At 50.1% G+C, this 27,946-nt stretch overlaps 24 non-coding genes across 24 annotated transcripts; all 24 read left to right on the forward strand.

Moving 5' to 3' along the window:
• Positions 1-93: 93 nt before the first annotated feature.
• Positions 94-212, forward strand: LOC124737237. Its single transcript, XR_007009592.1, has one exon. It is a non-coding gene; the product is annotated as a 5S ribosomal RNA (ribosomal RNA).
• A 1,045-nt stretch (positions 213-1,257) lies between these two features.
• On the forward strand, positions 1,258-1,376 carry LOC124737238. Its single transcript, XR_007009593.1, has one exon. It is a non-coding gene; the product is annotated as a 5S ribosomal RNA (ribosomal RNA).
• A 1,043-nt stretch (positions 1,377-2,419) lies between these two features.
• LOC124737239 lies at positions 2,420-2,538 on the forward strand. Its single transcript, XR_007009594.1, has one exon. It is a non-coding gene; the product is annotated as a 5S ribosomal RNA (ribosomal RNA).
• Positions 2,539-3,577: 1,039 nt separating this feature from the next.
• Positions 3,578-3,696, forward strand: LOC124737242. Its single transcript, XR_007009596.1, has one exon. It is a non-coding gene; the product is annotated as a 5S ribosomal RNA (ribosomal RNA).
• A 1,044-nt stretch (positions 3,697-4,740) lies between these two features.
• Positions 4,741-4,859, forward strand: LOC124737243. Its single transcript, XR_007009597.1, has one exon. It is a non-coding gene; the product is annotated as a 5S ribosomal RNA (ribosomal RNA).
• A 1,042-nt stretch (positions 4,860-5,901) lies between these two features.
• LOC124737244 lies at positions 5,902-6,020 on the forward strand. Its single transcript, XR_007009598.1, has one exon. It is a non-coding gene; the product is annotated as a 5S ribosomal RNA (ribosomal RNA).
• A 1,044-nt stretch (positions 6,021-7,064) lies between these two features.
• On the forward strand, positions 7,065-7,183 carry LOC124737245. The gene has a single exon (XR_007009599.1). It is a non-coding gene; the product is annotated as a 5S ribosomal RNA (ribosomal RNA).
• Positions 7,184-8,223: 1,040 nt separating this feature from the next.
• LOC124737246 lies at positions 8,224-8,342 on the forward strand. Its single transcript, XR_007009600.1, has one exon. It is a non-coding gene; the product is annotated as a 5S ribosomal RNA (ribosomal RNA).
• A 1,043-nt stretch (positions 8,343-9,385) lies between these two features.
• LOC124737247 lies at positions 9,386-9,504 on the forward strand. Its single transcript, XR_007009601.1, has one exon. It is a non-coding gene; the product is annotated as a 5S ribosomal RNA (ribosomal RNA).
• Positions 9,505-10,550: 1,046 nt separating this feature from the next.
• Positions 10,551-10,669, forward strand: LOC124737248. The gene has a single exon (XR_007009602.1). It is a non-coding gene; the product is annotated as a 5S ribosomal RNA (ribosomal RNA).
• Positions 10,670-11,713: 1,044 nt separating this feature from the next.
• On the forward strand, positions 11,714-11,832 carry LOC124737249. Its single transcript, XR_007009603.1, has one exon. It is a non-coding gene; the product is annotated as a 5S ribosomal RNA (ribosomal RNA).
• A 1,044-nt stretch (positions 11,833-12,876) lies between these two features.
• On the forward strand, positions 12,877-12,995 carry LOC124737250. The gene has a single exon (XR_007009604.1). It is a non-coding gene; the product is annotated as a 5S ribosomal RNA (ribosomal RNA).
• Positions 12,996-14,039: 1,044 nt separating this feature from the next.
• LOC124737251 lies at positions 14,040-14,158 on the forward strand. The gene has a single exon (XR_007009605.1). It is a non-coding gene; the product is annotated as a 5S ribosomal RNA (ribosomal RNA).
• A 1,040-nt stretch (positions 14,159-15,198) lies between these two features.
• LOC124737254 lies at positions 15,199-15,317 on the forward strand. The gene has a single exon (XR_007009607.1). It is a non-coding gene; the product is annotated as a 5S ribosomal RNA (ribosomal RNA).
• Positions 15,318-16,355: 1,038 nt separating this feature from the next.
• On the forward strand, positions 16,356-16,474 carry LOC124737255. The gene has a single exon (XR_007009608.1). It is a non-coding gene; the product is annotated as a 5S ribosomal RNA (ribosomal RNA).
• Positions 16,475-17,518: 1,044 nt separating this feature from the next.
• On the forward strand, positions 17,519-17,637 carry LOC124737207. The gene has a single exon (XR_007009566.1). It is a non-coding gene; the product is annotated as a 5S ribosomal RNA (ribosomal RNA).
• A 1,038-nt stretch (positions 17,638-18,675) lies between these two features.
• Positions 18,676-18,794, forward strand: LOC124737256. Its single transcript, XR_007009609.1, has one exon. It is a non-coding gene; the product is annotated as a 5S ribosomal RNA (ribosomal RNA).
• A 1,038-nt stretch (positions 18,795-19,832) lies between these two features.
• LOC124737257 lies at positions 19,833-19,951 on the forward strand. The gene has a single exon (XR_007009610.1). It is a non-coding gene; the product is annotated as a 5S ribosomal RNA (ribosomal RNA).
• Positions 19,952-20,989: 1,038 nt separating this feature from the next.
• LOC124737258 lies at positions 20,990-21,108 on the forward strand. Its single transcript, XR_007009611.1, has one exon. It is a non-coding gene; the product is annotated as a 5S ribosomal RNA (ribosomal RNA).
• A 1,038-nt stretch (positions 21,109-22,146) lies between these two features.
• LOC124737259 lies at positions 22,147-22,265 on the forward strand. The gene has a single exon (XR_007009612.1). It is a non-coding gene; the product is annotated as a 5S ribosomal RNA (ribosomal RNA).
• A 1,044-nt stretch (positions 22,266-23,309) lies between these two features.
• Positions 23,310-23,428, forward strand: LOC124737209. Its single transcript, XR_007009567.1, has one exon. It is a non-coding gene; the product is annotated as a 5S ribosomal RNA (ribosomal RNA).
• Positions 23,429-24,466: 1,038 nt separating this feature from the next.
• On the forward strand, positions 24,467-24,585 carry LOC124737260. The gene has a single exon (XR_007009613.1). It is a non-coding gene; the product is annotated as a 5S ribosomal RNA (ribosomal RNA).
• Positions 24,586-25,629: 1,044 nt separating this feature from the next.
• LOC124737210 lies at positions 25,630-25,748 on the forward strand. Its single transcript, XR_007009568.1, has one exon. It is a non-coding gene; the product is annotated as a 5S ribosomal RNA (ribosomal RNA).
• A 1,045-nt stretch (positions 25,749-26,793) lies between these two features.
• Positions 26,794-26,912, forward strand: LOC124737211. The gene has a single exon (XR_007009569.1). It is a non-coding gene; the product is annotated as a 5S ribosomal RNA (ribosomal RNA).
• Positions 26,913-27,946: the final 1,034 nt, after the last annotated feature.

Consider the following 27,946-nt stretch of genomic DNA (forward strand, 5'->3'; position numbering starts at 1 on the left):
AAATGCGGCTGCTTTCGACCGAAAAGTAAGATTTTGTGTGTGTTGGGATAAGAACCGAATGCGAATTCTGCCATGCGCCAACATTATATGGGCGCCAACGGCCATACCATGTTGAGTACACCGGTTCTCGTCCGATCACCGAAGTTAAGCAACATCGGGCGTGGTTAGTACTTGGATGGGTGACCGCCTGGGAACACCACGTGCTGTTGGCTCCCCATCATTTACTTTTTTTTTTTTATACCGCCCTCTTTCCATACCACCGTTGTCTTGTGACTAAGATTCTTGCTTAAGCATTTTAAACTACTGTAATGACCATAAAGTACGAAATTGCAGTAAATGTCTCAGTTTGAGGGAGAATGTGCTAACCAAGTTCGCCAGGAAGTCTTTGAAAACGACAAAACAGTACGAATCGGCAGATGTGTTCTGAAATACGTCAGCGCCTGTTGTTGTGTAGCGGTGTACAATTCCTACTTCGATATGTAATCATAAAGTTATTCTTTAGTCGTCTCGTCTCGTCTCGTCTCGTCTCCTCTCCTCATCTCCTGCAGACGTTTCTTGTGCTTGCGCTGTTATATGGGCCACGACCCGAGCGGCAGCGAGCGGCAGTCGAGCAAAGTCGGGACAAGTCGGGACGGATACAGGGACAGGGATAGGAATGGTGCGAATGCACTGCAAATTACGCAAACACCTCGTCTGAGGCGAGGCGAGGCGAGGCGAGGAAGCTCACATCGCCAGCAGTGGCGCCCTCCAACAAGACTGTGCCACACCCCGCACAGGCCCTACGCCGGTCGGCCGCGCGCCAGCCCTCCTGCGCTGGACACCAGGGACAAGATGCGTCTTCCGCGAGTGTCGAAGGCTGCACGCGCCAAGCGGATGACAGGAGGTGCAACGAGAAGCTGCGCGTCTCACACACACGGCGGCGCGCCCGCTAGTTCGGCAGTCGCTCTGCTGGCACGTCGGATTGCGGAAGGAAGTGCTTACAATTACAATTCTGTTCGTGTTTTATGTTGTAAAGTTGTTAGCTTGTAACGACGTAATGTTAATAAATAAATTTATAAAGCTCACAAAAAAAAAAAAAAAAACACGAAGCACGTCCTTCCGGCTCATAAGTTTTGGAACTCAGGATTGCGTTCGCGCTAACGTGACGAATTGTCAATAAAAAGAAAATGCGGCTGCTTTCGACCGAAAAGTAAGATTTTGTGTGTGTTGGGATAAGAACCGAATGCGAATTCTGCCATGCGCCAACATTATATGGGCGCCAACGGCCATACCATGTTGAGTACACCGGTTCTCGTCCGATCACCGAAGTTAAGCAACATCGGGCGTGGTTAGTACTTGGATGGGTGACCGCCTGGGAACACCACGTGCTGTTGGCTCCCCATCATTTACTTTTTTTTTTTTATACCGCCCTCTTTCCATACCACCGTTGTCTTGTGACTAAGATTCTTGCTTAAGCATTTTAAACTACTGTAATGACCATAAAGTACGAAATTGCAGTAAATGTCTCAGTTTGAGGGAGAATGTGCTAACCAAGTTCGCCAGGAAGTCTTTGAAAACGACAAAACAGTACGAATCGGCAGATGTGTTCTGAAATACGTCAGCGCCTGTTGTTGTGTAGCGGTGTACAATTCCTACTTCGATATGTAATCATAAAGTTATTCTTTAGTCGTCTCGTCTCGTCTCGTCTCGTCTCCTCTCCTCATCTCCTGCAGACGTTTCTTGTGCTTGCGCTGTTATATGGGCCACGACCCGAGCGGCAGCGAGCGGCAGTCGAGCAAAGTCGGGACAAGTCGGGACGGATACAGGGACAGGGATAGGAATGGTGCGAATGCACTGCAAATTACGCAAACACCTCGTCTGAGGCGAGGCGAGGCGAGGCGAGGAAGCTCACATCGCCAGCAGTGGCGCCCTCCAACAAGACTGTGCCACACCCCGCACAGGCCCTACGCCGGTCGGCCGCGCGCCAGCCCTCCTGCGCTGGACACCAGGGACAAGATGCGTCTTCCGCGAGTGTCGAAGGCTGCACGCGCCAAGCGGATGACAGGAGGTGCAACGAGAAGCTGCGCGTCTCACACACACGGCGGCGCGCCCGCTAGTTCGGCAGTCGCTCTGCTGGCACGTCGGATTGCGGAAGGAAGTGCTTACAATTACAATTCTGTTCGTGTTTTATGTTGTAAAGTTGTTAGCTTGTAACGATGTAATGTTAATAAATAAATTTATAAAGCTCACAAAAAAAAAAAAAAACACGAAGCACGTCCTTCCGGCTCATAAGTTTTGGAACTCAGGATTGCGTTCGCGCTAACGTGACGAATTGTCAATAAAAAAAATATGCGGCTGCTTTCGACCGAAAAGTAAGATTTTGTGTGTGTTGGGATAAGAACCGAATGCGAATTCTGCCATGCGCCAACATTATATGGGCGCCAACGGCCATACCATGTTGAGTACACCGGTTCTCGTCCGATCACCGAAGTTAAGCAACATCGGGCGTGGTTAGTACTTGGATGGGTGACCGCCTGGGAACACCACGTGCTGTTGGCTCCCCATCATTTACTTTTTTTTTTTTATACCGCCCTCTTTCCATACCACCGTTGTCTTGTGACTAAGATTCTTGCTTAAGCATTTTAAACTACTGTAATGACCATAAAGTACGAAACTGCAGTAAATGTCTCAGTTTGAGGGAGAATGTGCTAACCAAGTTCGCCAGGAAGTCTTTGAAAACGACAAAACAGTACGAATCGGCAGATGTGTTCTGAAATACGTCAGCGCCTGTTGTTGTGTAGCGGTGTACAATTCCTACTTCGATATGTAATCATAAAGTTATTCTTTAGTCGTCTCGTCTCGTCTCGTCTCGTCTCCTCTCCTCATCTCCTGCAGACGTTTCTTGTGCTTGCGCTGTTATATGGGCCACGACCCGAGCGGCAGCGAGCGGCAGTCGAGCAAAGTCGGGACAAGTCGGGACGGATACAGGGACAGGGATAGGAATGGTGCGAATGCACTGCAAATTACGCAAACACCTCGTCTGAGGCGAGGCGAGGCGAGGAAGCTCACATCGCCAGCAGTGGCGCCCTCCAACAAGACTGTGCCACACCCCGCACAGGCCCTACGCCGGTCGGCCGCGCGCCAGCCCTCCTGCGCTGGACACCAGGGACAAGATGCGTCTTCCGCGAGTGTCGAAGGCTGCACGCGCCAAGCGGATGACAGGAGGTGCAACGAGAAGCTGCGCGTCTCACACACACGGCGGCGCGCCCGCTAGTTCGGCAGTCGCTCTGCTGGCACGTCGGATTGCGGAAGGAAGTGCTTACAATTACAATTCTGTTCGTGTTTTATGTTGTAAAGTTGTTAGCTTGTAACGATGTAATGTTAATAAATAAATTTATAAAGCTCACAAAAAAAAAAAAAACACGAAGCACGTCCTTCCGGCTCATAAGTTTTGGAACTCAGGATTGCGTTCGCGCTAACGTGACGAATTGTCAATAAAAAAAAAAAATGCGGCTGCTTTCGACCGAAAAGTAAGATTTTGTGTGTGTTGGGATAAGAACCGAATGCGAATTCTGCCATGCGCCAACATTATATGGGCGCCAACGGCCATACCATGTTGAGTACACCGGTTCTCGTCCGATCACCGAAGTTAAGCAACATCGGGCGTGGTTAGTACTTGGATGGGTGACCGCCTGGGAACACCACGTGCTGTTGGCTCCCCATCATTTACTCTTTTTTTTTTATACCGCCCTCTTTCCATACCACCGTTGTCTTGTGTCTAAGATTCTTGCTTAAGCATTTTAAACTACTGTAATGACCATAAAGTACGAAATTGCAGTAAATGTCTCAGTTTGAGGGAGAATGTGCTAACCAAGTTCGCCAGGAAGTCTTTGAAAACGACAAAACAGTACGAATCGGCAGATGTGTTCTGAAATACGTCAGCGCCTGTTGTTGTGTAGCGGTGTACAATTCCTACTTCGATATGTAATCATAAAGTTATTCTTTAGTCGTCTCGTCTCGTCTCGTCTCGTCTCCTCTCCTCATCTCCTGCAGACGTTTCTTGTGCTTGCGCTGTTATATGGGCCACGACCCGAGCGGCAGCGAGCGGCAGTCGAGCAAAGTCGGGACAAGTCGGGACGGGGACAGGCACAGGGACAGGAATGGTGCGAATGCACTGCAAATTACGCAAACACCTCGTCTGAGGCGAGGCGAGGCGAGGCGAGGAAGCTCACATCGCCAGCAGTGGCGCCCTCCAACAAGACTGTGCCACACCCCGCACAGGCCCTACGCCGGTCGGCCGCGCGCCAGCCCTCCTGCGCTGGACACCAGGGACAAGATGCGTCTTCCGCGAGTGTCGAAGGCTGCACGCGCCAAGCGGATGACAGGAGGTGCAACGAGAAGCTGCGCGTCTCACACACACGGCGGCGCGCCCGCTAGTTCGGCAGTCGCTCTGCTGGCACGTCGGATTGCGGAAGGAAGTGCTTACAATTACAATTCTGTTCGTGTTTTATGTTGTAAAGTTGTTAGCTTGTAACGATGTAATGTTAATAAATAAATTTATAAAGCTCACAAAAAAAAAAAAAAACACGAAGCACGTCCTTCCGGCTCATAAGTTTTGGAACTCAGGATTGCGTTCGCGCTAACGTGACGAATTGTCAATAAAAAAAAAAATGCGGCTGCTTTCGACCGAAAAGTAAGATTTTGTGTGTGTTGGGATAAGAACCGAATGCGAATTCTGCCATGCGCCAACATTATATGGGCGCCAACGGCCATACCATGTTGAGTACACCGGTTCTCGTCCGATCACCGAAGTTAAGCAACATCGGGCGTGGTTAGTACTTGGATGGGTGACCGCCTGGGAACACCACGTGCTGTTGGCTCCCCATCATTTACTTTTTTTTTTTTATACCGCCCTCTTTCCATACCACCGTTGTCTTGTGACTAAGATTCTTGCTTAAGCATTTTAAACTACTGTAATGACCATAAAGTACGAAACTGCAGTAAATGTCTCAGTTTGAGGGAGAATGTGCTAACCAAGTTCGCCAGGAAGTCTTTGAAAACGACAAAACAGTACGAATCGGCAGATGTGTTCTGAAATACGTCAGCGCCTGTTGTTGTGTAGCGGTGTACAATTCCTACTTCGATATGTAATCATAAAGTTATTCTTTAGTCGTCTCGTCTCGTCTCGTCTCGTCTCCTCTCCTCATCTCCTGCAGACGTTTCTTGTGCTTGCGCTGTTATATGGGCCACGACCCGAGCGGCAGCGAGCGGCAGTCGAGCAAAGTCGGGACAAGTCGGGACGGATACAGGGACAGGGATAGGAATGGTGCGAATGCACTGCAAATTACGCAAACACCTCGTCTGAGGCGAGGCGAGGCGAGGCGAGGAAGCTCACATCGCCAGCAGTGGCGCCCTCCAACAAGACTGTGCCACACCCCGCACAGGCCCTACGCCGGTCGGCCGCGCGCCAGCCCTCCTGCGCTGGACACCAGGGACAAGATGCGTCTTCCGCGAGTGTCGAAGGCTGCACGCGCCAAGCGGATGACAGGAGGTGCAACGAGAAGCTGCGCGTCTCACACACACGGCGGCGCGCCCGCTAGTTCGGCAGTCGCTCTGCTGGCACGTCGGATTGCGGAAGGAAGTGCTTACAATTACAATTCTGTTCGTGTTTTATGTTGTAAAGTTGTTAGCTTGTAACGATGTAATGTTAATAAATAAATTTATAAAGCTCACAAAAAAAAAAAACACGAAGCACGTCCTTCCGGCTCATAAGTTTTGGAACTCAGGATTGCGTTCGCGCTAACGTGACGAATTGTCAATAAAAAAAAAAAATGCGGCTGCTTTCGACCGAAAAGTAAGATTTTGTGTGTGTTGGGATAAGAACCGAATGCGAATTCTGCCATGCGCCAACATTATATGGGCGCCAACGGCCATACCATGTTGAGTACACCGGTTCTCGTCCGATCACCGAAGTTAAGCAACATCGGGCGTGGTTAGTACTTGGATGGGTGACCGCCTGGGAACACCACGTGCTGTTGGCTCCCCATCATTTACTTTTTTTTTTTTATACCGCCCTCTTTCCATACCACCGTTGTCTTGTGACTAAGATTCTTGCTTAAGCATTTTAAACTACTGTAATGACCATAAAGTACGAAATTGCAGTAAATGTCTCAGTTTGAGGGAGAATGTGCTAACCAAGTTCGCCAGGAAGTCTTTGAAAACGACAAAACAGTACGAATCGGCAGATGTGTTCTGAAATACGTCAGCGCCTGTTGTTGTGTAGCGGTGTACAATTCCTACTTCGATATGTAATCATAAAGTTATTCTTTAGTCGTCTCGTCTCGTCTCGTCTCGTCTCCTCTCCTCATCTCCTGCAGACGTTTCTTGTGCTTGCGCTGTTATATGGGCCACGACCCGAGCGGCAGCGAGCGGCAGTCGAGCAAAGTCGGGACAAGTCGGGACGGATACAGGGACAGGGATAGGAATGGTGCGAATGCACTGCAAATTACGCAAACACCTCGTCTGAGGCGAGGCGAGGCGAGGCGAGGAAGCTCACATCGCCAGCAGTGGCGCCCTCCAACAAGACTGTGCCACACCCCGCACAGGCCCTACGCCGGTCGGCCGCGCGCCAGCCCTCCTGCGCTGGACACCAGGGACAAGATGCGTCTTCCGCGAGTGTCGAAGGCTGCACGCGCCAAGCGGATGACAGGAGGTGCAACGAGAAGCTGCGCGTCTCACACACACGGCGGCGCGCCCGCTAGTTCGGCAGTCGCTCTGCTGGCACGTCGGATTGCGGAAGGAAGTGCTTACAATTACAATTCTGTTCGTGTTTTATGTTGTAAAGTTGTTAGCTTGTAACGATGTAATGTTAATAAATAAATTTATAAAGCTCACAAAAAAAAAAAAAAACACGAAGCACGTCCTTCCGGCTCATAAGTTTTGGAACTCAGGATTGCGTTCGCGCTAACGTGACGAATTGTCAATAAAAAAAAAAATGCGGCTGCTTTCGACCGAAAAGTAAGATTTTGTGTGTGTTGGGATAAGAACCGAATGCGAATTCTGCCATGCGCCAACATTATATGGGCGCCAACGGCCATACCATGTTGAGTACACCGGTTCTCGTCCGATCACCGAAGTTAAGCAACATCGGGCGTGGTTAGTACTTGGATGGGTGACCGCCTGGGAACACCACGTGCTGTTGGCTCCCCATCATTTACTTTTTTTTTTTTATACCGCCCTCTTTCCATACCACCGTTGTCTTGTGACTAAGATTCTTGCTTAAGCATTTTAAACTACTGTAATGACCATAAAGTACGAAACTGCAGTAAATGTCTCAGTTTGAGGGAGAATGTGCTAACCAAGTTCGCCAGGAAGTCTTTGAAAACGACAAAACAGTACGAATCGGCAGATGTGTTCTGAAATACGTCAGCGCCTGTTGTTGTGTAGCGGTGTACAATTCCTACTTCGATATGTAATCATAAAGTTATTCTTTAGTCGTCTCGTCTCGTCTCGTCTCGTCTCCTCTCCTCATCTCCTGCAGACGTTTCTTGTGCTTGCGCTGTTATATGGGCCACGACCCGAGCGGCAGCGAGCGGCAGTCGAGCAAAGTCGGGACAAGTCGGGACGGATACAGGGACAGGGATAGGAATGGTGCGAATGCACTGCAAATTACGCAAACACCTCGTCTGAGGCGAGGCGAGGCGAGGAAGCTCACATCGCCAGCAGTGGCGCCCTCCAACAAGACTGTGCCACACCCCGCACAGGCCCTACGCCGGTCGGCCGCGCGCCAGCCCTCCTGCGCTGGACACCAGGGACAAGATGCGTCTTCCGCGAGTGTCGAAGGCTGCACGCGCCAAGCGGATGACAGGAGGTGCAACGAGAAGCTGCGCGTCTCACACACACGGCGGCGCGCCCGCTAGTTCGGCAGTCGCTCTGCTGGCACGTCGGATTGCGGAAGGAAGTGCTTACAATTACAATTCTGTTCGTGTTTTATGTTGTAAAGTTGTTAGCTTGTAACGATGTAATGTTAATAAATAAATTTATAAAGCTCACAAAAAAAAAAAAAACACGAAGCACGTCCTTCCGGCTCATAAGTTTTGGAACTCAGGATTGCGTTCGCGCTAACGTGACGAATTGTCAATAAAAAAAAAAAAATGCGGCTGCTTTCGACCGAAAAGTAAGATTTTGTGTGTGTTGGGATAAGAACCGAATGCGAATTCTGCCATGCGCCAACATTATATGGGCGCCAACGGCCATACCATGTTGAGTACACCGGTTCTCGTCCGATCACCGAAGTTAAGCAACATCGGGCGTGGTTAGTACTTGGATGGGTGACCGCCTGGGAACACCACGTGCTGTTGGCTCCCCATCATTTACTCTTTTTTTTTTATACCGCCCTCTTTCCATACCACCGTTGTCTTGTGTCTAAGATTCTTGCTTAAGCATTTTAAACTACTGTAATGACCATAAAGTACGAAATTGCAGTAAATGTCTCAGTTTGAGGGAGAATGTGCTAACCAAGTTCGCCAGGAAGTCTTTGAAAACGACAAAACAGTACGAATCGGCAGATGTGTTCTGAAATACGTCAGCGCCTGTTGTTGTGTAGCGGTGTACAATTCCTACTTCGATATGTAATCATAAAGTTATTCTTTAGTCGTCTCGTCTCGTCTCGTCTCGTCTCCTCTCCTCATCTCCTGCAGACGTTTCTTGTGCTTGCGCTGTTATATGGGCCACGACCCGAGCGGCAGCGAGCGGCAGTCGAGCAAAGTCGGGACAAGTCGGGACGGATACAGGGACAGGGATAGGAATGGTGCGAATGCACTGCAAATTACGCAAACACCTCGTCTGAGGCGAGGCGAGGCGAGGCGAGGAAGCTCACATCGCCAGCAGTGGCGCCCTCCAACAAGACTGTGCCACACCCCGCACAGGCCCTACGCCGGTCGGCCGCGCGCCAGCCCTCCTGCGCTGGACACCAGGGACAAGATGCGTCTTCCGCGAGTGTCGAAGGCTGCACGCGCCAAGCGGATGACAGGAGGTGCAACGAGAAGCTGCGCGTCTCACACACACGGCGGCGCGCCCGCTAGTTCGGCAGTCGCTCTGCTGGCACGTCGGATTGCGGAAGGAAGTGCTTACAATTACAATTCTGTTCGTGTTTTATGTTGTAAAGTTGTTAGCTTGTAACGATGTAATGTTAATAAATAAATTTATAAAGCTCACAAAAAAAAAAAAACACGAAGCACGTCCTTCCGGCTCATAAGTTTTGGAACTCAGGATTGCGTTCGCGCTAACGTGACGAATTGTCAATAAAAAAAAAAAATGCGGCTGCTTTCGACCGAAAAGTAAGATTTTGTGTGTGTTGGGATAAGAACCGAATGCGAATTCTGCCATGCGCCAACATTATATGGGCGCCAACGGCCATACCATGTTGAGTACACCGGTTCTCGTCCGATCACCGAAGTTAAGCAACATCGGGCGTGGTTAGTACTTGGATGGGTGACCGCCTGGGAACACCACGTGCTGTTGGCTCCCCATCATTTACTCTTTTTTTTTTATACCGCCCTCTTTCCATACCACCGTTGTCTTGTGTCTAAGATTCTTGCTTAAGCATTTTAAACTACTGTAATGACCATAAAGTACGAAATTGCAGTAAATGTCTCAGTTTGAGGGAGAATGTGCTAACCAAGTTCGCCAGGAAGTCTTTGAAAACGACAAAACAGTACGAATCGGCAGATGTGTTCTGAAATACGTCAGCGCCTGTTGTTGTGTAGCGGTGTACAATTCCTACTTCGATATGTAATCATAAAGTTATTCTTTAGTCGTCTCGTCTCGTCTCGTCTCGTCTCCTCTCCTCATCTCCTGCAGACGTTTCTTGTGCTTGCGCTGTTATATGGGCCACGACCCGAGCGGCAGCGAGCGGCAGTCGAGCAAAGTCGGGACAAGTCGGGACGGATACAGGGACAGGGATAGGAATGGTGCGAATGCACTGCAAATTACGCAAACACCTCGTCTGAGGCGAGGCGAGGCGAGGCGAGGAAGCTCACATCGCCAGCAGTGGCGCCCTCCAACAAGACTGTGCCACACCCCGCACAGGCCCTACGCCGGTCGGCCGCGCGCCAGCCCTCCTGCGCTGGACACCAGGGACAAGATGCGTCTTCCGCGAGTGTCGAAGGCTGCACGCGCCAAGCGGATGACAGGAGGTGCAACGAGAAGCTGCGCGTCTCACACACACGGCGGCGCGCCCGCTAGTTCGGCAGTCGCTCTGCTGGCACGTCGGATTGCGGAAGGAAGTGCTTACAATTACAATTCTGTTCGTGTTTTATGTTGTAAAGTTGTTAGCTTGTAACGATGTAATGTTAATAAATAAATTTATAAAGCTCACAAAAAAAAAAAAAAAAACACGAAGCACGTCCTTCCGGCTCATAAGTTTTGGAACTCAGGATTGCGTTCGCGCTAACGTGACGAATTGTCAATAAAAAAAAAAATGCGGCTGCTTTCGACCGAAAAGTAAGATTTTGTGTGTGTTGGGATAAGAACCGAATGCGAATTCTGCCATGCGCCAACATTATATGGGCGCCAACGGCCATACCATGTTGAGTACACCGGTTCTCGTCCGATCACCGAAGTTAAGCAACATCGGGCGTGGTTAGTACTTGGATGGGTGACCGCCTGGGAACACCACGTGCTGTTGGCTCCCCATCATTTACTCTTTTTTTTTTATACCGCCCTCTTTCCATACCACCGTTGTCTTGTGACTAAGATTCTTGCTTAAGCATTTTAAACTACTGTAATGACCATAAAGTACGAAATTGCAGTAAATGTCTCAGTTTGAGGGAGAATGTGCTAACCAAGTTCGCCAGGAAGTCTTTGAAAACGACAAAACAGTACGAATCGGCAGATGTGTTCTGAAATACGTCAGCGCCTGTTGTTGTGTAGCGGTGTACAATTCCTACTTCGATATGTAATCATAAAGTTATTCTTTAGTCGTCTCGTCTCGTCTCGTCTCGTCTCCTCTCCTCATCTCCTGCAGACGTTTCTTGTGCTTGCGCTGTTATATGGGCCACGACCCGAGCGGCAGCGAGCGGCAGTCGAGCAAAGTCGGGACAAGTCGGGACGGATACAGGGACAGGGATAGGAATGGTGCGAATGCACTGCAAATTACGCAAACACCTCGTCTGAGGCGAGGCGAGGCGAGGCGAGGAAGCTCACATCGCCAGCAGTGGCGCCCTCCAACAAGACTGTGCCACACCCCGCACAGGCCCTACGCCGGTCGGCCGCGCGCCAGCCCTCCTGCGCTGGACACCAGGGACAAGATGCGTCTTCCGCGAGTGTCGAAGGCTGCACGCGCCAAGCGGATGACAGGAGGTGCAACGAGAAGCTGCGCGTCTCACACACACGGCGGCGCGCCCGCTAGTTCGGCAGTCGCTCTGCTGGCACGTCGGATTGCGGAAGGAAGTGCTTACAATTACAATTCTGTTCGTGTTTTATGTTGTAAAGTTGTTAGCTTGTAACGATGTAATGTTAATAAATAAATTTATAAAGCTCACAAAAAAAAAAAAAACACGAAGCACGTCCTTCCGGCTCATAAGTTTTGGAACTCAGGATTGCGTTCGCGCTAACGTGACGAATTGTCAATAAAAAAAAAAAATGCGGCTGCTTTCGACCGAAAAGTAAGATTTTGTGTGTGTTGGGATAAGAACCGAATGCGAATTCTGCCATGCGCCAACATTATATGGGCGCCAACGGCCATACCATGTTGAGTACACCGGTTCTCGTCCGATCACCGAAGTTAAGCAACATCGGGCGTGGTTAGTACTTGGATGGGTGACCGCCTGGGAACACCACGTGCTGTTGGCTCCCCATCATTTACTTTTTTTTTTTTATACCGCCCTCTTTCCATACCACCGTTGTCTTGTGACTAAGATTCTTGCTTAAGCATTTTAAACTACTGTAATGACCATAAAGTACGAAATTGCAGTAAATGTCTCAGTTTGAGGGAGAATGTGCTAACCAAGTTCGCCAGGAAGTCTTTGAAAACGACAAAACAGTACGAATCGGCAGATGTGTTCTGAAATACGTCAGCGCCTGTTGTTGTGTAGCGGTGTACAATTCCTACTTCGATATGTAATCATAAAGTTATTCTTTAGTCGTCTCGTCTCGTCTCGTCTCGTCTCCTCTCCTCATCTCCTGCAGACGTTTCTTGTGCTTGCGCTGTTATATGGGCCACGACCCGAGCGGCAGCGAGCGGCAGTCGAGCAAAGTCGGGACAAGTCGGGACGGATACAGGGACAGGGATAGGAATGGTGCGAATGCACTGCAAATTACGCAAACACCTCGTCTGAGGCGAGGCGAGGCGAGGCGAGGAAGCTCACATCGCCAGCAGTGGCGCCCTCCAACAAGACTGTGCCACACCCCGCACAGGCCCTACGCCGGTCGGCCGCGCGCCAGCCCTCCTGCGCTGGACACCAGGGACAAGATGCGTCTTCCGCGAGTGTCGAAGGCTGCACGCGCCAAGCGGATGACAGGAGGTGCAACGAGAAGCTGCGCGTCTCACACACACGGCGGCGCGCCCGCTAGTTCGGCAGTCGCTCTGCTGGCACGTCGGATTGCGGAAGGAAGTGCTTACAATTACAATTCTGTTCGTGTTTTATGTTGTAAAGTTGTTAGCTTGTAACGATGTAATGTTAATAAATAAATTTATAAAGCTCACAAAAAAAAAAAAAAACACGAAGCACGTCCTTCCGGCTCATAAGTTTTGGAACTCAGGATTGCGTTCGCGCTAACGTGACGAATTGTCAATAAAAAAAAAAATGCGGCTGCTTTCGACCGAAAAGTAAGATTTTGTGTGTGTTGGGATAAGAACCGAATGCGAATTCTGCCATGCGCCAACATTATATGGGCGCCAACGGCCATACCATGTTGAGTACACCGGTTCTCGTCCGATCACCGAAGTTAAGCAACATCGGGCGTGGTTAGTACTTGGATGGGTGACCGCCTGGGAACACCACGTGCTGTTGGCTCCCCATCATTTACTTTTTTTTTTTTATACCGCCCTCTTTCCATACCACCGTTGTCTTGTGACTAAGATTCTTGCTTAAGCATTTTAAACTACTGTAATGACCATAAAGTACGAAACTGCAGTAAATGTCTCAGTTTGAGGGAGAATGTGCTAACCAAGTTCGCCAGGAAGTCTTTGAAAACGACAAAACAGTACGAATCGGCAGATGTGTTCTGAAATACGTCAGCGCCTGTTGTTGTGTAGCGGTGTACAATTCCTACTTCGATATGTAATCATAAAGTTATTCTTTAGTCGTCTCGTCTCGTCTCGTCTCGTCTCCTCTCCTCATCTCCTGCAGACGTTTCTTGTGCTTGCGCTGTTATATGGGCCACGACCCGAGCGGCAGCGAGCGGCAGTCGAGCAAAGTCGGGACAAGTCGGGACGGATACAGGGACAGGGATAGGAATGGTGCGAATGCACTGCAAATTACGCAAACACCTCGTCTGAGGCGAGGCGAGGCGAGGCGAGGAAGCTCACATCGCCAGCAGTGGCGCCCTCCAACAAGACTGTGCCACACCCCGCACAGGCCCTACGCCGGTCGGCCGCGCGCCAGCCCTCCTGCGCTGGACACCAGGGACAAGATGCGTCTTCCGCGAGTGTCGAAGGCTGCACGCGCCAAGCGGATGACAGGAGGTGCAACGAGAAGCTGCGCGTCTCACACACACGGCGGCGCGCCCGCTAGTTCGGCAGTCGCTCTGCTGGCACGTCGGATTGCGGAAGGAAGTGCTTACAATTACAATTCTGTTCGTGTTTTATGTTGTAAAGTTGTTAGCTTGTAACGATGTAATGTTAATAAATAAATTTATAAAGCTCACAAAAAAAAAAAAAACACGAAGCACGTCCTTCCGGCTCATAAGTTTTGGAACTCAGGATTGCGTTCGCGCTAACGTGACGAATTGTCAATAAAAAAAAAAAATGCGGCTGCTTTCGACCGAAAAGTAAGATTTTGTGTGTGTTGGGATAAGAACCGAATGCGAATTCTGCCATGCGCCAACATTATATGGGCGCCAACGGCCATACCATGTTGAGTACACCGGTTCTCGTCCGATCACCGAAGTTAAGCAACATCGGGCGTGGTTAGTACTTGGATGGGTGACCGCCTGGGAACACCACGTGCTGTTGGCTCCCCATCATTTACTTTTTTTTTTTTATACCGCCCTCTTTCCATACCACCGTTGTCTTGTGACTAAGATTCTTGCTTAAGCATTTTAAACTACTGTAATGACCATAAAGTACGAAACTGCAGTAAATGTCTCAGTTTGAGGGAGAATGTGCTAACCAAGTTCGCCAGGAAGTCTTTGAAAACGACAAAACAGTACGAATCGGCAGATGTGTTCTGAAATACGTCAGCGCCTGTTGTTGTGTAGCGGTGTACAATTCCTACTTCGATATGTAATCATAAAGTTATTCTTTAGTCGTCTCGTCTCGTCTCGTCTCGTCTCCTCTCCTCATCTCCTGCAGACGTTTCTTGTGCTTGCGCTGTTATATGGGCCACGACCCGAGCGGCAGCGAGCGGCAGTCGAGCAAAGTCGGGACAAGTCGGGACGGATACAGGGACAGGGATAGGAATGGTGCGAATGCACTGCAAATTACGCAAACACCTCGTCTGAGGCGAGGCGAGGCGAGGAAGCTCACATCGCCAGCAGTGGCGCCCTCCAACAAGACTGTGCCACACCCCGCACAGGCCCTACGCCGGTCGGCCGCGCGCCAGCCCTCCTGCGCTGGACACCAGGGACAAGATGCGTCTTCCGCGAGTGTCGAAGGCTGCACGCGCCAAGCGGATGACAGGAGGTGCAACGAGAAGCTGCGCGTCTCACACACACGGCGGCGCGCCCGCTAGTTCGGCAGTCGCTCTGCTGGCACGTCGGATTGCGGAAGGAAGTGCTTACAATTACAATTCTGTTCGTGTTTTATGTTGTAAAGTTGTTAGCTTGTAACGATGTAATGTTAATAAATAAATTTATAAAGCTCACAAAAAAAAAAAAAACACGAAGCACGTCCTTCCGGCTCATAAGTTTTGGAACTCAGGATTGCGTTCGCGCTAACGTGACGAATTGTCAATAAAAAAAAAAAAATGCGGCTGCTTTCGACCGAAAAGTAAGATTTTGTGTGTGTTGGGATAAGAACCGAATGCGAATTCTGCCATGCGCCAACATTATATGGGCGCCAACGGCCATACCATGTTGAGTACACCGGTTCTCGTCCGATCACCGAAGTTAAGCAACATCGGGCGTGGTTAGTACTTGGATGGGTGACCGCCTGGGAACACCACGTGCTGTTGGCTCCCCATCATTTACTCTTTTTTTTTTATACCGCCCTCTTTCCATACCACCGTTGTCTTGTGTCTAAGATTCTTGCTTAAGCATTTTAAACTACTGTAATGACCATAAAGTACGAAATTGCAGTAAATGTCTCAGTTTGAGGGAGAATGTGCTAACCAAGTTCGCCAGGAAGTCTTTGAAAACGACAAAACAGTACGAATCGGCAGATGTGTTCTGAAATACGTCAGCGCCTGTTGTTGTGTAGCGGTGTACAATTCCTACTTCGATATGTAATCATAAAGTTATTCTTTAGTCGTCTCGTCTCGTCTCGTCTCGTCTCCTCTCCTCATCTCCTGCAGACGTTTCTTGTGCTTGCGCTGTTATATGGGCCACGACCCGAGCGGCAGCGAGCGGCAGTCGAGCAAAGTCGGGACAAGTCGGGACGGATACAGGGACAGGGATAGGAATGGTGCGAATGCACTGCAAATTACGCAAACACCTCGTCTGAGGCGAGGCGAGGCGAGGCGAGGAAGCTCACATCGCCAGCAGTGGCGCCCTCCAACAAGACTGTGCCACACCCCGCACAGGCCCTACGCCGGTCGGCCGCGCGCCAGCCCTCCTGCGCTGGACACCAGGGACAAGATGCGTCTTCCGCGAGTGTCGAAGGCTGCACGCGCCAAGCGGATGACAGGAGGTGCAACGAGAAGCTGCGCGTCTCACACACACGGCGGCGCGCCCGCTAGTTCGGCAGTCGCTCTGCTGGCACGTCGGATTGCGGAAGGAAGTGCTTACAATTACAATTCTGTTCGTGTTTTATGTTGTAAAGTTGTTAGCTTGTAACGATGTAATGTTAATAAATAAATTTATAAAGCTCACAAAAAAAAAATACACGAAGCACGTCCTTCCGGCTCATAAGTTTTGGAACTCAGGATTGCGTTCGCGCTAACGTGACGAATTGTCAATAAAAAAAATGCGGCTGCTTTCGACCGAAAAGTAAGATTTTGTGTGTGTTGGGATAAGAACCGAATGCGAGTTCTGCCATGCGCCTACATTATATGGGCGCCAACGGCCATACCATGTTGAGTACACCGGTTCTCGTCCGATCACCGAAGTTAAGCAACATCGGGCGTGGTTAGTACTTGGATGGGTGACCGCCTGGGAACACCACGTGCTGTTGGCTCCCCATCATTTACTCTTTTTTTTTTATACCGCCCTCTTTCCATACCACCGTTGTCTTGTGTCTAAGATTCTTGCTTAAGCATTTTAAACTACTGTAATGACCATAAAGTACGAAATTGCAGTAAATGTCTCAGTTTGAGGGAGAATGTGCTAACCAAGTTCGCCAGGAAGTCTTTGAAAACGACAAAACAGTACGAATCGGCAGATGTGTTCTGAAATACGTCAGCGCCTGTTGTTGTGTAGCGGTGTACAATTCCTACTTCGATATGTAATCATAAAGTTATTCTTTAGTCGTCTCGTCTCGTCTCGTCTCGTCTCCTCTCCTCATCTCCTGCAGACGTTTCTTGTGCTTGCGCTGTTATATGGGCCACGACCCGAGCGGCAGCGAGCGGCAGTCGAGCAAAGTCGGGACAAGTCGGGACGGATACAGGGACAGGGATAGGAATGGTGCGAATGCACTGCAAATTACGCAAACACCTCGTCTGAGGCGAGGCGAGGCGAGGCGAGGAAGCTCACATCGCCAGCAGTGGCGCCCTCCAACAAGACTGTGCCACACCCCGCACAGGCCCTACGCCGGTCGGCCGCGCGCCAGCCCTCCTGCGCTGGACACCAGGGACAAGATGCGTCTTCCGCGAGTGTCGAAGGCTGCACGCGCCAAGCGGATGACAGGAGGTGCAACGAGAAGCTGCGCGTCTCACACACACGGCGGCGCGCCCGCTAGTTCGGCAGTCGCTCTGCTGGCACGTCGGATTGCGGAAGGAAGTGCTTACAATTACAATTCTGTTCGTGTTTTATGTTGTAAAGTTGTTAGCTTGTAACGATGTAATGTTAATAAATAAATTTATAAAGCTCACAAAAAAAAAAAAAACACGAAGCACGTCCTTCCGGCTCATAAGTTTTGGAACTCAGGATTGCGTTCGCGCTAACGTGACGAATTGTCAATAAAAAAAAAAAATGCGGCTGCTTTCGACCGAAAAGTAAGATTTTGTGTGTGTTGGGATAAGAACCGAATGCGAATTCTGCCATGCGCCAACTTTATATGGGCGCCAACGGCCATACCATGTTGAGTACACCGGTTCTCGTCCGATCACCGAAGTTAAGCAACATCGGGCGTGGTTAGTACTTGGATGGGTGACCGCCTGGGACCACCACGTGCTGTTGGCTCCCCATCATTTACTCTTTTTTTTTTATACCGCCCTCTTTCCATACCACCGTTGTCTTGTGTCTAAGATTCTTGCTTAAGCATTTTAAACTACTGTAATGACCATAAAGTACGAAATTGCAGTAAATGTCTCAGTTTGAGGGAGAATGTGCTAACCAAGTTCGCCAGGAAGTCTTTGAAAACGACAAAACAGTACGAATCGGCAGATGTGTTCTGAAATACGTCAGCGCCTGTTGTTGTGTAGCGGTGTACAATTCCTACTTCGATATGTAATCATAAAGTTATTCTTTAGTCGTCTCGTCTCGTCTCGTCTCGTCTCCTCTCCTCATCTCCTGCAGACGTTTCTTGTGCTTGCGCTGTTATATGGGCCACGACCCGAGCGGCAGCGAGCGGCAGTCGAGCAAAGTCGGGACAAGTCGGGACGGATACAGGGACAGGGATAGGAATGGTGCGAATGCACTGCAAATTACGCAAACACCTCGTCTGAGGCGAGGCGAGGCGAGGCGAGGAAGCTCACATCGCCAGCAGTGGCGCCCTCCAACAAGACTGTGCCACACCCCGCACAGGCCCTACGCCGGTCGGCCGCGCGCCAGCCCTCCTGCGCTGGACACCAGGGACAAGATGCGTCTTCCGCGAGTGTCGAAGGCTGCACGCGCCAAGCGGATGACAGGAGGTGCAACGAGAAGCTGCGCGTCTCACACACACGGCGGCGCGCCCGCTAGTTCGGCAGTCGCTCTGCTGGCACGTCGGATTGCGGAAGGAAGTGCTTACAATTACAATTCTGTTCGTGTTTTATGTTGTAAAGTTGTTAGCTTGTAACGATGTAATGTTAATAAATAAATTTATAAAGCTCACAAAAAAAAAATACACGAAGCACGTCCTTCCGGCTCATAAGTTTTGGAACTCAGGATTGCGTTCGCGCTAACGTGACGAATTGTCAATAAAAAAAATGCGGCTGCTTTCGACCGAAAAGTAAGATTTTGTGTGTGTTGGGATAAGAACCGAATGCGAGTTCTGCCATGCGCCTACATTATATGGGCGCCAACGGCCATACCATGTTGAGTACACCGGTTCTCGTCCGATCACCGAAGTTAAGCAACATCGGGCGTGGTTAGTACTTGGATGGGTGACCGCCTGGGAACACCACGTGCTGTTGGCTCCCCATCATTTACTCTTTTTTTTTTATACCGCCCTCTTTCCATACCACCGTTGTCTTGTGTCTAAGATTCTTGCTTAAGCATTTTAAACTACTGTAATGACCATAAAGTACGAAATTGCAGTAAATGTCTCAGTTTGAGGGAGAATGTGCTAACCAAGTTCGCCAGGAAGTCTTTGAAAACGACAAAACAGTACGAATCGGCAGATGTGTTCTGAAATACGTCAGCGCCTGTTGTTGTGTAGCGGTGTACAATTCCTACTTCGATATGTAATCATAAAGTTATTCTTTAGTCGTCTCGTCTCGTCTCGTCTCGTCTCCTCTCCTCATCTCCTGCAGACGTTTCTTGTGCTTGCGCTGTTATATGGGCCACGACCCGAGCGGCAGCGAGCGGCAGTCGAGCAAAGTCGGGACAAGTCGGGACGGATACAGGGACAGGGATAGGAATGGTGCGAATGCACTGCAAATTACGCAAACACCTCGTCTGAGGCGAGGCGAGGCGAGGCGAGGAAGCTCACATCGCCAGCAGTGGCGCCCTCCAACAAGACTGTGCCACACCCCGCACAGGCCCTACGCCGGTCGGCCGCGCGCCAGCCCTCCTGCGCTGGACACCAGGGACAAGATGCGTCTTCCGCGAGTGTCGAAGGCTGCACGCGCCAAGCGGATGACAGGAGGTGCAACGAGAAGCTGCGCGTCTCACACACACGGCGGCGCGCCCGCTAGTTCGGCAGTCGCTCTGCTGGCACGTCGGATTGCGGAAGGAAGTGCTTACAATTACAATTCTGTTCGTGTTTTATGTTGTAAAGTTGTTAGCTTGTAACGATGTAATGTTAATAAATAAATTTATAAAGCTCACAAAAAAAAAATACACGAAGCACGTCCTTCCGGCTCATAAGTTTTGGAACTCAGGATTGCGTTCGCGCTAACGTGACGAATTGTCAATAAAAAAAATGCGGCTGCTTTCGACCGAAAAGTAAGATTTTGTGTGTGTTGGGATAAGAACCGAATGCGAGTTCTGCCATGCGCCTACATTATATGGGCGCCAACGGCCATACCATGTTGAGTACACCGGTTCTCGTCCGATCACCGAAGTTAAGCAACATCGGGCGTGGTTAGTACTTGGATGGGTGACCGCCTGGGAACACCACGTGCTGTTGGCTCCCCATCATTTACTCTTTTTTTTTTATACCGCCCTCTTTCCATACCACCGTTGTCTTGTGTCTAAGATTCTTGCTTAAGCATTTTAAACTACTGTAATGACCATAAAGTACGAAATTGCAGTAAATGTCTCAGTTTGAGGGAGAATGTGCTAACCAAGTTCGCCAGGAAGTCTTTGAAAACGACAAAACAGTACGAATCGGCAGATGTGTTCTGAAATACGTCAGCGCCTGTTGTTGTGTAGCGGTGTACAATTCCTACTTCGATATGTAATCATAAAGTTATTCTTTAGTCGTCTCGTCTCGTCTCGTCTCGTCTCCTCTCCTCATCTCCTGCAGACGTTTCTTGTGCTTGCGCTGTTATATGGGCCACGACCCGAGCGGCAGCGAGCGGCAGTCGAGCAAAGTCGGGACAAGTCGGGACGGATACAGGGACAGGGATAGGAATGGTGCGAATGCACTGCAAATTACGCAAACACCTCGTCTGAGGCGAGGCGAGGCGAGGCGAGGAAGCTCACATCGCCAGCAGTGGCGCCCTCCAACAAGACTGTGCCACACCCCGCACAGGCCCTACGCCGGTCGGCCGCGCGCCAGCCCTCCTGCGCTGGACACCAGGGACAAGATGCGTCTTCCGCGAGTGTCGAAGGCTGCACGCGCCAAGCGGATGACAGGAGGTGCAACGAGAAGCTGCGCGTCTCACACACACGGCGGCGCGCCCGCTAGTTCGGCAGTCGCTCTGCTGGCACGTCGGATTGCGGAAGGAAGTGCTTACAATTACAATTCTGTTCGTGTTTTATGTTGTAAAGTTGTTAGCTTGTAACGATGTAATGTTAATAAATAAATTTATAAAGCTCACAAAAAAAAAATACACGAAGCACGTCCTTCCGGCTCATAAGTTTTGGAACTCAGGATTGCGTTCGCGCTAACGTGACGAATTGTCAATAAAAAAAATGCGGCTGCTTTCGACCGAAAAGTAAGATTTTGTGTGTGTTGGGATAAGAACCGAATGCGAGTTCTGCCATGCGCCTACATTATATGGGCGCCAACGGCCATACCATGTTGAGTACACCGGTTCTCGTCCGATCACCGAAGTTAAGCAACATCGGGCGTGGTTAGTACTTGGATGGGTGACCGCCTGGGAACACCACGTGCTGTTGGCTCCCCATCATTTACTCTTTTTTTTTTATACCGCCCTCTTTCCATACCACCGTTGTCTTGTGTCTAAGATTCTTGCTTAAGCATTTTAAACTACTGTAATGACCATAAAGTACGAAATTGCAGTAAATGTCTCAGTTTGAGGGAGAATGTGCTAACCAAGTTCGCCAGGAAGTCTTTGAAAACGACAAAACAGTACGAATCGGCAGATGTGTTCTGAAATACGTCAGCGCCTGTTGTTGTGTAGCGGTGTACAATTCCTACTTCGATATGTAATCATAAAGTTATTCTTTAGTCGTCTCGTCTCGTCTCGTCTCGTCTCCTCTCCTCATCTCCTGCAGACGTTTCTTGTGCTTGCGCTGTTATATGGGCCACGACCCGAGCGGCAGCGAGCGGCAGTCGAGCAAAGTCGGGACAAGTCGGGACGGATACAGGGACAGGGATAGGAATGGTGCGAATGCACTGCAAATTACGCAAACACCTCGTCTGAGGCGAGGCGAGGCGAGGCGAGGAAGCTCACATCGCCAGCAGTGGCGCCCTCCAACAAGACTGTGCCACACCCCGCACAGGCCCTACGCCGGTCGGCCGCGCGCCAGCCCTCCTGCGCTGGACACCAGGGACAAGATGCGTCTTCCGCGAGTGTCGAAGGCTGCACGCGCCAAGCGGATGACAGGAGGTGCAACGAGAAGCTGCGCGTCTCACACACACGGCGGCGCGCCCGCTAGTTCGGCAGTCGCTCTGCTGGCACGTCGGATTGCGGAAGGAAGTGCTTACAATTACAATTCTGTTCGTGTTTTATGTTGTAAAGTTGTTAGCTTGTAACGATGTAATGTTAATAAATAAATTTATAAAGCTCACAAAAAAAAAATACACGAAGCACGTCCTTCCGGCTCATAAGTTTTGGAACTCAGGATTGCGTTCGCGCTAACGTGACGAATTGTCAATAAAAAAAATGCGGCTGCTTTCGACCGAAAAGTAAGATTTTGTGTGTGTTGGGATAAGAACCGAATGCGAGTTCTGCCATGCGCCAACATTATATGGGCGCCAACGGCCATACCATGTTGAGTACACCGGTTCTCGTCCGATCACCGAAGTTAAGCAACATCGGGCGTGGTTAGTACTTGGATGGGTGACCGCCTGGGAACACCACGTGCTGTTGGCTCCCCATCATTTACTCTTTTTTTTTTATACCGCCCTCTTTCCATACCACCGTTGTCTTGTGTCTAAGATTCTTGCTTAAGCATTTTAAACTACTGTAATGACCATAAAGTACGAAATTGCAGTAAATGTCTCAGTTTGAGGGAGAATGTGCTAACCAAGTTCGCCAGGAAGTCTTTGAAAACGACAAAACAGTACGAATCGGCAGATGTGTTCTGAAATACGTCAGCGCCTGTTGTTGTGTAGCGGTGTACAATTCCTACTTCGATATGTAATCATAAAGTTATTCTTTAGTCGTCTCGTCTCGTCTCGTCTCGTCTCCTCTCCTCATCTCCTGCAGACGTTTCTTGTGCTTGCGCTGTTATATGGGCCACGACCCGAGCGGCAGCGAGCGGCAGTCGAGCAAAGTCGGGACAAGTCGGGACGGATACAGGGACAGGGATAGGAATGGTGCGAATGCACTGCAAATTACGCAAACACCTCGTCTGAGGCGAGGCGAGGCGAGGCGAGGAAGCTCACATCGCCAGCAGTGGCGCCCTCCAACAAGACTGTGCCACACCCCGCACAGGCCCTACGCCGGTCGGCCGCGCGCCAGCCCTCCTGCGCTGGACACCAGGGACAAGATGCGTCTTCCGCGAGTGTCGAAGGCTGCACGCGCCAAGCGGATGACAGGAGGTGCAACGAGAAGCTGCGCGTCTCACACACACGGCGGCGCGCCCGCTAGTTCGGCAGTCGCTCTGCTGGCACGTCGGATTGCGGAAGGAAGTGCTTACAATTACAATTCTGTTCGTGTTTTATGTTGTAAAGTTGTTAGCTTGTAACGATGTAATGTTAATAAATAAATTTATAAAGCTCACAAAAAAAAAAAAAACACGAAGCACGTCCTTCCGGCTCATAAGTTTTGGAACTCAGGATTGCGTTCGCGCTAACGTGACGAATTGTCAATAAAAAAAAAAAATGCGGCTGCTTTCGACCGAAAAGTAAGATTTTGTGTGTGTTGGGATAAGAACCGAATGCGAATTCTGCCATGCGCCAACTTTATATGGGCGCCAACGGCCATACCATGTTGAGTACACCGGTTCTCGTCCGATCACCGAAGTTAAGCAACATCGGGCGTGGTTAGTACTTGGATGGGTGACCGCCTGGGACCACCACGTGCTGTTGGCTCCCCATCATTTACTCTTTTTTTTTTATACCGCCCTCTTTCCATACCACCGTTGTCTTGTGTCTAAGATTCTTGCTTAAGCATTTTAAACTACTGTAATGACCATAAAGTACGAAATTGCAGTAAATGTCTCAGTTTGAGGGAGAATGTGCTAACCAAGTTCGCCAGGAAGTCTTTGAAAACGACAAAACAGTACGAATCGGCAGATGTGTTCTGAAATACGTCAGCGCCTGTTGTTGTGTAGCGGTGTACAATTCCTACTTCGATATGTAATCATAAAGTTATTCTTTAGTCGTCTCGTCTCGTCTCGTCTCGTCTCCTCTCCTCATCTCCTGCAGACGTTTCTTGTGCTTGCGCTGTTATATGGGCCACGACCCGAGCGGCAGCGAGCGGCAGTCGAGCAAAGTCGGGACAAGTCGGGACGGATACAGGGACAGGGATAGGAATGGTGCGAATGCACTGCAAATTACGCAAACACCTCGTCTGAGGCGAGGCGAGGCGAGGCGAGGAAGCTCACATCGCCAGCAGTGGCGCCCTCCAACAAGACTGTGCCACACCCCGCACAGGCCCTACGCCGGTCGGCCGCGCGCCAGCCCTCCTGCGCTGGACACCAGGGACAAGATGCGTCTTCCGCGAGTGTCGAAGGCTGCACGCGCCAAGCGGATGACAGGAGGTGCAACGAGAAGCTGCGCGTCTCACACACACGGCGGCGCGCCCGCTAGTTCGGCAGTCGCTCTGCTGGCACGTCGGATTGCGGAAGGAAGTGCTTACAATTACAATTCTGTTCGTGTTTTATGTTGTAAAGTTGTTAGCTTGTAACGATGTAATGTTAATAAATAAATTTATAAAGCTCACAAAAAAAAAATACACGAAGCACGTCCTTCCGGCTCATAAGTTTTGGAACTCAGGATTGCGTTCGCGCTAACGTGACGAATTGTCAATAAAAAAAATGCGGCTGCTTTCGACCGAAAAGTAAGATTTTGTGTGTGTTGGGATAAGAACCGAATGCGAGTTCTGCCATGCGCCTACATTATATGGGCGCCAACGGCCATACCATGTTGAGTACACCGGTTCTCGTCCGATCACCGAAGTTAAGCAACATCGGGCGTGGTTAGTACTTGGATGGGTGACCGCCTGGGAACACCACGTGCTGTTGGCTCCCCATCATTTACTCTTTTTTTTTTATACCGCCCTCTTTCCATACCACCGTTGTCTTGTGTCTAAGATTCTTGCTTAAGCATTTTAAACTACTGTAATGACCATAAAGTACGAAATTGCAGTAAATGTCTCAGTTTGAGGGAGAATGTGCTAACCAAGTTCGCCAGGAAGTCTTTGAAAACGACAAAACAGTACGAATCGGCAGATGTGTTCTGAAATACGTCAGCGCCTGTTGTTGTGTAGCGGTGTACAATTCCTACTTCGATATGTAATCATAAAGTTATTCTTTAGTCGTCTCGTCTCGTCTCGTCTCGTCTCCTCTCCTCATCTCCTGCAGACGTTTCTTGTGCTTGCGCTGTTATATGGGCCACGACCCGAGCGGCAGCGAGCGGCAGTCGAGCAAAGTCGGGACAAGTCGGGACGGATACAGGGACAGGGATAGGAATGGTGCGAATGCACTGCAAATTACGCAAACACCTCGTCTGAGGCGAGGCGAGGCGAGGCGAGGAAGCTCACATCGCCAGCAGTGGCGCCCTCCAACAAGACTGTGCCACACCCCGCACAGGCCCTACGCCGGTCGGCCGCGCGCCAGCCCTCCTGCGCTGGACACCAGGGACAAGATGCGTCTTCCGCGAGTGTCGAAGGCTGCACGCGCCAAGCGGATGACAGGAGGTGCAACGAGAAGCTGCGCGTCTCACACACACGGCGGCGCGCCCGCTAGTTCGGCAGTCGCTCTGCTGGCACGTCGGATTGCGGAAGGAAGTGCTTACAATTACAATTCTGTTCGTGTTTTATGTTGTAAAGTTGTTAGCTTGTAACGATGTAATGTTAATAAATAAATTTATAAAGCTCACAAAAAAAAAAAAAACACGAAGCACGTCCTTCCGGCTCATAAGTTTTGGAACTCAGGATTGCGTTCGCGCTAACGTGACGAATTGTCAATAAAAAAAAAAAATGCGGCTGCTTTCGACCGAAAAGTAAGATTTTGTGTGTGTTGGGATAAGAACCGAATGCGAATTCTGCCATGCGCCAACTTTATATGGGCGCCAACGGCCATACCATGTTGAGTACACCGGTTCTCGTCCGATCACCGAAGTTAAGCAACATCGGGCGTGGTTAGTACTTGGATGGGTGACCGCCTGGGACCACCACGTGCTGTTGGCTCCCCATCATTTACTCTTTTTTTTTTTATACCGCCCTCTTTCCATACCACCGTTGTCTTGTGTCTAAGATTCTTGCTTAAGCATTTTAAACTACTGTAATGACCATAAAGTACGAAATTGCAGTAAATGTCTCAGTTTGAGGGAGAATGTGCTAACCAAGTTCGCCAGGAAGTCTTTGAAAACGACAAAACAGTACGAATCGGCAGATGTGTTCTGAAATACGTCAGCGCCTGTTGTTGTGTAGCGGTGTACAATTCCTACTTCGATATGTAATCATAAAGTTATTCTTTAGTCGTCTCGTCTCGTCTCGTCTCGTCTCCTCTCCTCATCTCCTGCAGACGTTTCTTGTGCTTGCGCTGTTATATGGGCCACGACCCGAGCGGCAGCGAGCGGCAGTCGAGCAAAGTCGGGACAAGTCGGGACGGATACAAGGACAGGGATAGGAATGGTGCGAATGCACTGCAAATTACGCAAACACCTCGTCTGAGGCGAGGCGAGGCGAGGCGAGGAAGCTCACATCGCCAGCAGTGGCGCCCTCCAACAAGACTGTGCCACACCCCGCACAGGCCCTACGCCGGTCGGCCGCGCGCCAGCCCTCCTGCGCTGGACACCAGGGACAAGATGCGTCTTCCGCGAGTGTCGAAGGCTGCACGCGCCAAGCGGATGACAGGAGGTGCAACGAGAAGCTGCGCGTCTCACACACACGGCGGCGCGCCCGCTAGTTCGGCAGTCGCTCTGCTGGCACGTCGGATTGCGGAAGGAAGTGCTTACAATTACAATTCTGTTCGTGTTTTATGTTGTAAAGTTGTTAGCTTGTAACGATGTAATGTTAATAAATAAATTTATAAAGCTCACAAAAAAAAAAAAAACACGAAGCACGTCCTTCCGGCTCATAAGTTTTGGAACTCAGGATTGCGTTCGCGCTAACGTGACGAATTGTCAATAAAAAAAAAAAATGCGGCTGCTTTCGACCGAAAAGTAAGATTTTGTGTGTGTTGGGATAAGAACCGAATGCGAATTCTGCCATGCGCCAACTTTATATGGGCGCCAACGGCCATACCATGTTGAGTACACCGGTTCTCGTCCGATCACCGAAGTTAAGCAACATCGGGCGTGGTTAGTACTTGGATGGGTGACCGCCTGGGACCACCACGTGCTGTTGGCTCCCCATCATTTACTCTTTTTTTTTTTATACCGCCCTCTTTCCATACCACCGTTGTCTTGTGTCTAAGATTCTTGCTTAAGCATTTTAAACTACTGTAATGACCATAAAGTACGAAATTGCAGTAAATGTCTCAGTTTGAGGGAGAATGTGCTAACCAAGTTCGCCAGGAAGTCTTTGAAAACGACAAAACAGTACGAATCGGCAGATGTGTTCTGAAATACGTCAGCGCCTGTTGTTGTGTAGCGGTGTACAATTCCTACTTCGATATGTAATCATAAAGTTATTCTTTAGTCGTCTCGTCTCGTCTCGTCTCGTCTCCTCTCCTCATCTCCTGCAGACGTTTCTTGTGCTTGCGCTGTTATATGGGCCACGACCCGAGCGGCAGCGAGCGGCAGTCGAGCAAAGTCGGGACAAGTCGGGACGGATACAAGGACAGGGATAGGAATGGTGCGAATGCACTGCAAATTACGCAAACACCTCGTCTGAGGCGAGGCGAGGCGAGGCGAGGAAGCTCACATCGCCAGCAGTGGCGCCCTCCAACAAGACTGTGCCACACCCCGCACAGGCCCTACGCCGGTCGGCCGCGCGCCAGCCCTCCTGCGCTGGACACCAGGGACAAGATGCGTCTTCCGCGAGTGTCGAAGGCTGCACGCGCCAAGCGGATGACAGGAGGTGCAACGAGAAGCTGCGCGTCTCACACACACGGCGGCGCGCCCGCTAGTTCGGCAGTCGCTCTGCTGGCACGTCGGATTGCGGAAGGAAGTGCTTACAATTACAATTCTGTTCGTGTTTTATGTTGTAAAGTTGTTAGCTTGTAACGATGTAATGTTAATAAATAAATTTATAAAGCTCACAAAAAAAAAATACACGAAGCACGTCCTTCCGGCTCATAAGTTTTGGAACTCAGGATTGCGTTCGCGCTAACGTGACGAATTGTCAATAAAAAAAATGCGGCTGCTTTCGACCGAAAAGTAAGATTTTGTGTGTGTTGGGATAAGAACCGAATGCGAGTTCTGCCATGCGCCTACATTATA

This window comes from Schistocerca piceifrons, unplaced genomic scaffold (assembly GCF_021461385.2).
Source record: "Schistocerca piceifrons isolate TAMUIC-IGC-003096 unplaced genomic scaffold, iqSchPice1.1 HiC_scaffold_1693, whole genome shotgun sequence".
NCBI lineage: Eukaryota > Metazoa > Arthropoda > Insecta > Orthoptera > Acrididae > Schistocerca > Schistocerca piceifrons.